The sequence below is a fragment of the Nanorana parkeri genome, unplaced genomic scaffold (assembly GCF_000935625.1).
Source record: "Nanorana parkeri isolate BGI_ZX_2015 unplaced genomic scaffold, ASM93562v1 scaffold534, whole genome shotgun sequence".
In the NCBI taxonomy this organism is placed as follows: domain Eukaryota; kingdom Metazoa; phylum Chordata; class Amphibia; order Anura; family Dicroglossidae; genus Nanorana; species Nanorana parkeri.
The window spans coordinates 36,391-44,468 of record NW_017306802.1 but is presented as its reverse complement, the minus strand read 5'-3'; the positions used below and the strand labels follow the sequence as shown (position 1 = coordinate 44,468).

At 47.6% G+C, this 8,078-nt stretch overlaps 1 protein-coding gene across 1 annotated transcript in view; it reads right to left on the bottom strand.

Annotated features, from left to right (window-relative positions):
- SESTD1 (SEC14 and spectrin domain containing 1) overlaps positions 1 to 7,867 on the bottom strand; it is a 121,050-nt gene extending 113,183 nt beyond the window's left edge. The window contains exon 1 of the mRNA XM_018561612.1: positions 7,772 to 7,867. The gene's annotated coding sequence lies outside the window, so the exon portion shown is untranslated. The remainder of the gene's footprint in view (positions 1 to 7,771) is intronic.
- Between the last annotated feature and the right edge of the window lie 211 nt (positions 7,868 to 8,078).

Here is an 8,078-nt window from a genome sequence, read left to right as displayed (position 1 = left end):
GGGGGGGGGGCAGCAACGCACAGACAAGGCAATTTGCCTTATGTCTTATTGTTTCACTTCACACCAATGCACTGGGCACAAACAGTAGGACAGGTTGCATATTTACGCAGCGTGTTGAGACGCTCTAAGAAGCATAGAAATGAAGGAAATGCAACAATTCAATACAGTTCTAAAGTTGGCCTGCAGCTAACGATTATTTTCATGATCGATTAGTTGCCCGATTATTTTTTCAACTAATCGATTGGTTGAATAAAAAAGAGAGAGAGAGAGAGAGCAACTATTCTCCATCGATTTAACTGATTAGTTGTTGCAGCCCTATTATAAAGTATACAGTGCAATGTGATATAACAACGCATCACACTCCCCTACACAAAGGACACCTGCAGACATGCGTTCTATAGAGCATTACACATAGCCGCTATGTGAATGGGCCCCAAGGGCCGGTCAAGTGCCAGTTTGGATTGAGATAGTAGTACAAAGCTCAGTGATCACACAACAAATGCAGTAACTTATAGAAAATGGAGTTCACTAGTCCAGGGCAAATCATTCCGATTGGTTGTTATGAGCCCCATCCAGGTGTATTCAATAAACCTGTACAATGCCCATAGTATTGTGACTCCCGGGGCCTATTCAAAAAGCAGCGTTAGGCTAAATGCGCAGGATCTGTGTTTTTAACACAAACTGCACGTTAGGTGCACTCATGTGTCATGTTGCCATTCCTTCTAAATGACACCCCAACGCATCTCTCAGCAGGCAAGCGTTGCACAATGCATGGTACCACAGTAATGTGCATTGTGCTGCCATGTAACGCATACACTACTTTTTATCACTGCAAGACAGCGCACGCCCGCCAGGAGGTGAATTAGGGTGCCAATGAAAATGAATGGTAACGCAATGAACCAGCACACCTAGCAAGCGGTACCCTGTGTCATAGTGCACACTAAACGCATGAATTCTGGATGTTTATCGCAATGCTGCGGTGTGCCCCCAGAAAGCAGATTTTATGTCACAGTGTCCATACACAGAGAGCAATACGATCAACTGACATTTGAAGGAAACCTGTCCTGAGAAATATCTGCAGGCTGACATCTTGGAAATGCTGGTCACCAATCTCTGGCTTCACTACTTCCCGAGTCACTGAGCTGGAAAAAGCCAGAGCTCCATGCCGGAGAACCACTGCAGCCAGACAGCTGGCATTTCTGGCTTGGTATTGCCAGCCTCCAAATTTCCTCCTATACAGGCTTCTTTGCATCCTGAGCTGCCCATGTCCTGCCAGTCTTGTCACATCTACCGGTGCTGAGAAAAAATACTGCCATGGCCGACTTCCTTCTGAAGATGCTCATCCTCTGACTCTTTTTCAAGCCAGACGCTCAGCATGACAGCCATGGAATGAGTATTATTTATAAGAAGGGACGACCAATGGATTTCTCACATTAAAGTGACATTAAAGTGGACCTTTACTCATATCTTCAAAATAACAACAAACAGACCTTTAGAAATGTTTAGTAATGACAATCTACAAACAGATACTTCTAGATAATTGCCGGCTTTGTATTCTCTGCATACATTATTTCTCTTTTTATCCCCAGTCTTCTCACAGTGGCCGTGTTACTAAGGGCAGAATACTAGCTCTCCTTTTACTTCCTGGAACTCTGGCACATGTGACTAGATGTGACTAGGACATGTGACCATGCACATCATCTCAGGGGGGGAAATGCCTTTCCAGATGAGATTTCCCAGCAATGCTCTGATGATGACAAGGCAATCCCAGCGTGCATTGCTTTGCCAAACTGAAGTCATTTTGCCCTTTCAATCTGGAAGTGAATGATCTGCAAGTGGAAGGATCTCAAAATCACAGCATTTTACACCTGACATTTCTGTGTTATTATTAATCATCATACATAGAGGGATGCATTGGTAGAATTAGATTTTTGAGTGGAAAGGTCTCCATTCCCCCCACCCAATGCTGCTTTAAGTACTTACCTTATGTGATGCCTCTTGGTCCGATCATCTTCTTTTCTTCCTTCCACTCATTATCAACAGTTCCTCCAGCGCTGGTGGAGCTCTCTGATCCTGCACAGACTCCTATGTCTTCCTGTGTCCCGCGGAGCCTGTCCGGCGTGCACGCTCCCGCCTGTGTGCATTCACTTAAGGTGGCCATACACTCTACAACCATCGCAAGACCTTAGTCTTGCGATGGTTGTACAGGGATTAAAAAAACGTACGATCTGCCCATCTTGGACAGGCAGGTCGCACTCTCGATCATCGCAAGCCCTCCCCCCTGCGCACACCGGCCCGTTCGGCATGTGTCTTCCGAGCACCGTTCTAACCAGCCGAGAATCGTACGATTCCCGGCTGGTTTTCGAACATGCTGGTTCGACGGAAGACGTGCGACCGTACAGTAGAAACGGTCGCACGTCTACGTTCACACTGCTCGATTGTCGTACGATCGCGGGATTTCCCACGATTCTCGTACGAGAATCGAGCAGTGTATGGGCACCTTTACACTGATCTACTCCTCCTCTCCCCTCCAATGATAGACTGTGCATGCGCCCACACACTTCCTCCTGCCCGGCCCTTCGGGAACATGTGTACTGCAGCCGGGAGCGAGCGGCGCAGACGCAGGTAAGTAATTACATATCTGACAACTTTTTTTTTTAATGCTTTGGCACATATATCTTCTGCTAGCACACCAGTAGATATGTAAAAAAAAAGGGAGACTTTAATACCACTTTAAGGGCCAATCCACACCAGCCGCTGTGCCCAACACGTTGCCAATGTGTCAGTCCCGGCACATCACATCGTGTACTGGTTTTTGTTTTGTTTTTAGAAGTTTATTGAAATGTCACAAGTGATATTTCAATAAGTTGTATGAGCACATGGGTGGGTGTAATGTGGTTGTACTGGATCCCATCACGCTGCGCTAAAAAAACAAAAGTACTGCATCAGACCCCCAGCAAAGCTTCCACACGTGTCAGGGGTCTCCCAGTCACTTCCCAAGAGGCTTCCTTCACACTCGTCTTCATATGCAGAGATCAGTCAGCAAAACCTGTCAGACTAGATGCTTCCTTTATGCTTCCAATGCTTAAAATGATCCGTGTTTACACACATCTAAGCTTTGTCCATTGAAGTAGCCAATGACATTTCAGCAAATGTAGGCGTCTTGTGGTTACATGCGTTTTGGTGCGTTTAGAAGATAACATCAATGCCAAATTCAATTTTTTCTAAAACTGAACTGCAGATAACAGCATCTAAACGCACGGTGTGACTAGACACATTGGAATTCATTAGAAGCATATATATGCGTTTACAAAACCATTTTACAGGAGAGTCCTACCGCACTGCTTACTGGCATGTCCCTTGCGGCAGGTGCTGTAGTGACTGCGGATGGCGCCGCTTCAGATTCAAGTGGTAAAGTATGCCACCAGCACACTGTGGTAAAAAAAAAAAAAAAGGACTTTAAGGCCTCATTCACACTGCCGCGCGTATTGTACCATATACAGCGTATGCAAATAAATGGCTCCATACACTGCGTATGGAGCCGCATATTTGCGTCGCGTAAAAATGCGCAAAAACAGACTGGAACCGAGAAGCCCCCGGGCAGCGTATTTCTGCGTATTTTCCGTGCGCACGCGCATATAGGCACGTACAGGCGTACAGTTCATTAAAATTTCTATTACGAATGATGCATTCTGGGATTGCATATAGTGCACACATATACGCAATACACAATTTTGCGCTTGCGTTGTGTGTGAATGAGACCTAATCCACACCAGCCGTGCCTGAGGAAAGGACCCCGAGTGACAGGATGTGTGTGTATCGATAGAATGATCGCTTACTGAAGATGTGACCACGGCGTGCTGGCGACACATTGTACTACTAGAAAACCATTGTAAACGCATCTAATCGCACCTTCGTGTGAACGCGGGCCCGACGCTGGAAATGCACCAGAAGAATTGCTTTTGGAAAACTCGTGTTCAGACGTTCATTTGATATTTTAATAGTTATTGGAATCAAATTGCTGATCATGTTTGAGCGCGGTGATGAAAGAAAATGAAAAAGGTACAGGAGGGCAATCTTTCTAACGGTGAATGTGGTTTTCATTCAAGACGCTGCACTCATTCCACAGTCCAATGTGACCAGATTGTTCATATGAATATCTAGCAGGGTACGGCCAGCATAAGAGGCACCAGACAAGGGTGGCCAAACTCCGGGCCTCCGGCTGTGGGGGAACTACAAGTCCCATGAGGCAATGCAAGGGTCTCACGGCCGCAGGCATGGCTCTCGGAGACCGATGCATGATGGGATTTGCAGTTTCAGCACAGCTGGAAGGCCGGAGATCGCCCACCGCTAAGAGCTCATTCAGACGGGCCAACAGAGTGTTGTGTTCGGACTTGGCTAACCGCTGCACCTCTGTGGACGATGCTGCTGCCAGAAACACTGCGCTGGACACCAAGACGGCATTTATCAAAACTGGAGCAGACAGAATCAGGAGCAGTTGTGCATGGCAGCCAATCAGCTTCTCTCTTTCATTGTCAAAGCTGAACAAACTGAAGAGAGAAGTTGATTGGTTGCCATGGGCAACTGCTCCAGTTTTGATAGATTCCCCCCAAAGTATCTCCGATCAGAGACCCCAATCGCATGGAACTGCTTGAATGAAAGGCTCCGTGCAAACAATGGCGGCGCCGGCCATTCCGTTGTGCAAATCCGGTCGCGGCTGTCCGTATACAAACTGCGCACGGGGTCTTCTTTTCGTCAATCGCCGCCTGAGCGGCCCAAACATAAACGCGGGATACTTCCTTTTTATGAATCCTTTCAGGGCCCAAGTTTGACCCTTAGGCGCCCGGACTGCATTTAGCGGCCTGCACAAGCGCCAGTGAGCGGTACAATAACTCTGGCACTACATTTCCAGCTTGAGCTCTGGCCTGGGAACTAGGAACACGCGCAGCTGCACACTCTCGAGATCTCTGCTGTAAGGATTGATGTTAACTTAGGGGTTAAACATCTGTCCCCGACCAAACAGCAAGGTGACAACCCACCGATACAATCTGGGCTCGTGGAACCGCCTGCCTCGTGGTAACACGCGATACAATTTATGTGAAAGGCACCTCAAGGCACGTAATGTAAGTGAATGGGATGTTATACATACTCCATGCACAGGAAGAAGATCACAGGACACTGGGCATGGTGCAACAATCACAAGGCACACCACAGTCAGCTCAGCAAATCACAATCTGATTGGACAATCTTCTTTATATCTATGCAGTGCAATGGGCCCTCCTCATTGGATGAGCTCGGTAGCTCTTCATATTACAGAGCTTTGTGGAAATCTAAGGTTGGCCATACACTATACGATCGGATTGTACAATCTGTCTAGATCTACTGACCAGTGTGAGTTGTCTATGAGCCGCCCTGACGGGATGAGGATTGGCAGTATAGCTTCGGTAGGACCTCATATTACATCGCTTTGGTAGATCTAAAGAGGATTGTATGGTGAGCCTAAGGCTGGCCACACACTATACCATCTGATTGGACAATCCCCTTTAGATTTACCAAATATTGGTAATATGAGGTCACACCTGAACATTCCATTCAATTGATATCAAATCAGGCGGGCCCCTGCAATACATAGTTGATGGCAGATCTAATTGAACCCATACATGTTACAATCTGATTGTACAATCACATTTAGATCTATTAGAACTATTAATATGATGATCTACAAAACCTATCTAATCAATTTGTATCCAATCAGGCAGGTGCTTGCACTACATAGTTTATGGTAGACATAAAAGAGATTGTACAATGAGATTGCATAGTGTATGGTCAGCCTAAAGGTGCCCATACACTGTACGATTATCGTGGGAAATCCTGCGATCGTACGAGAATCGTGCAGTGTATGGAAGGCGTGCGACCGTTTCTACTGTACAGTCGCACGTCTTCCATCGAACCAGCATGCTAGAAAACCCGACGGGAATCGTACGATTCTCGGCGAGTTGGCGGCCTGCTGGTTCGACAACTGTCGAACGGGCCGGTGTGCGCACGCGCACACTGCCCATTTGCAGTCAGCGTAAGTCCGCCCCTCATTACAGTCATCGCAAGCCGGCCCCTCAGGGGGCGTGGCTTGCGATGATGGAGAGTGCGATCTGCCTGTCCAAGATGGGCAGATCGTACGTTTTTTTAATCCCTTTACAACTATCGCAAGACTAAGGTCTTGCGATGGTTGTACAGTGTATGGTCAGCCTAAAGCAGATTGTATAGTGTATGGTCAGCCTAAAGGTGCCCATACACTGCACGATTATCGTACGATAATCGTATGCGATCGGTTTTTTGTACGATAATCGAGCAGTGTGAACGGAGACGTGCGACCGTTTCTACTGTACGGCCGCACGTCTTCCGTCGAACCAGCATGTTCGAAAACCAGCCGGGAATCGTACGATTCTCGGCTGGTTAGAACGGTGCTCGGAAGACAAATGCCGAGCGGGCCGGTGTGTGCACGCGCACACTGCCCGTTCAGCATTGCGGTCATCGGAAGCCCACCCCTCAGGGGGGCGGGCTTGCGATGATCGAGAGTGCGATCTGCCTGTCCAAGATAGGCAGATCGTACGTTTTTTTAATCCCTTTACAACCATCGCAAGACTAAAGTCTTGCGATGGTTGTAGAGTGTATGGCCACCTTAAAGGAGATTGTATAGTGTATGGTCACCTTAAAGGAGATTGTATAGTGTATGGTCACCTTAAAGGAGATTGTATAGTGTATGGTCACCTTAAAGGAGATTGTATAGTGTATGGTCAGCCTAAAGGAGATTGTATAGTGTATGGTCAGCCTAAAGGAGATTGTATAGTGTATGGTCAGCCTAAAGGAGATTGTATAGTGTATGGTCAGCCTAAAGGAGATTGTATAGTGTATGGTCAGCCTAAAAGGAGATTGTATAGTGTATGGTCAGCCTAAAAGGAGATTGTATAGTGTATGGTCAGCCTAAAAGGAGATTGTATAGTGTATGGTCAGCCTAAAAGGAGATTGTATAGTGTATGGTCAGCCTAAAAGGAGATTGTATAGTGTATGGTCAGCCTAAAAGGAGATTGTATAGTGTATGGTCAGCCTAAAAGGAGATTGTATAGTGTATGGTCAGCCTAAAAGGAGATTGTATAGTGTATGGTCAGCCTAAAAGGAGATTGTATAGTGTATGGTCAGCCTAAAAGGAGATTGTATAGTGTATGGTCAGCCTAAAAGGAGATTGTATAGTGTATGGTCAGCCTAAAAGGAGATTGTATAGTGTATGGTCAGCCTAAAAGGAGATTGTATAGTGTATGGTCAGCCTAAAAGGAGATTGTATAGTGTATGGTCAGCCTAAAAGGAGATTGTATAGTGTATGGTCAGCCTAAAAGGAGATTGTATAGTGTATGGTCAGCCTAAAGGCGATTGGACAACCAGATTGTATAGGTACATGACAGGTCAGATTGTAACATGAGGGGTGAACATCAGAGAAGGTCACATTGGTTGCTATTGGTTACCACACAGCTCTCTGCAGCACGTCCTGCCCTGGCACTATGCTCACACACTGGCCTGGTAACAGCTCGCACTGCACGCTGAGCACTGACATTGCCATCAGCTCTCAGAGAGCACATGCAGCATCACTAGTGGCAGCCACCCCTCCGTATGACCACCCCTCACCCAGCAGCCTGCCGCAGACACATATCCCCCAACACTGCCAGCCCCCCGTATCCCCGGTCCCGGTGCCCTCCCCGCTCCGCTCCATACACATCCTCACCAGTATTTACATCAGCTACAGCATCGGCCACCACGACTCCGGCTACGCTCCACACTTCCTGTTGCGTCCCCTCCCCACTACTCTGCGGCCCCCCTCTCCCCCGAAACCACGCCCCAAAGAGGCAGGCCGTCGAGGTGGACTGGGCGGGTGTCACGGACCTCATTGGCAGCGACTCATCCACGTGTGCACTTCGCCCCATGTCTGCCCCGCCTCTTAGGGAGACTGGGACCTTGACTCCTTGGCAACCGCAGACATGGAAACAATGAAAGTGATGCGGTCGGGAGGGAATTGGGGAGAGAGGGGCGGG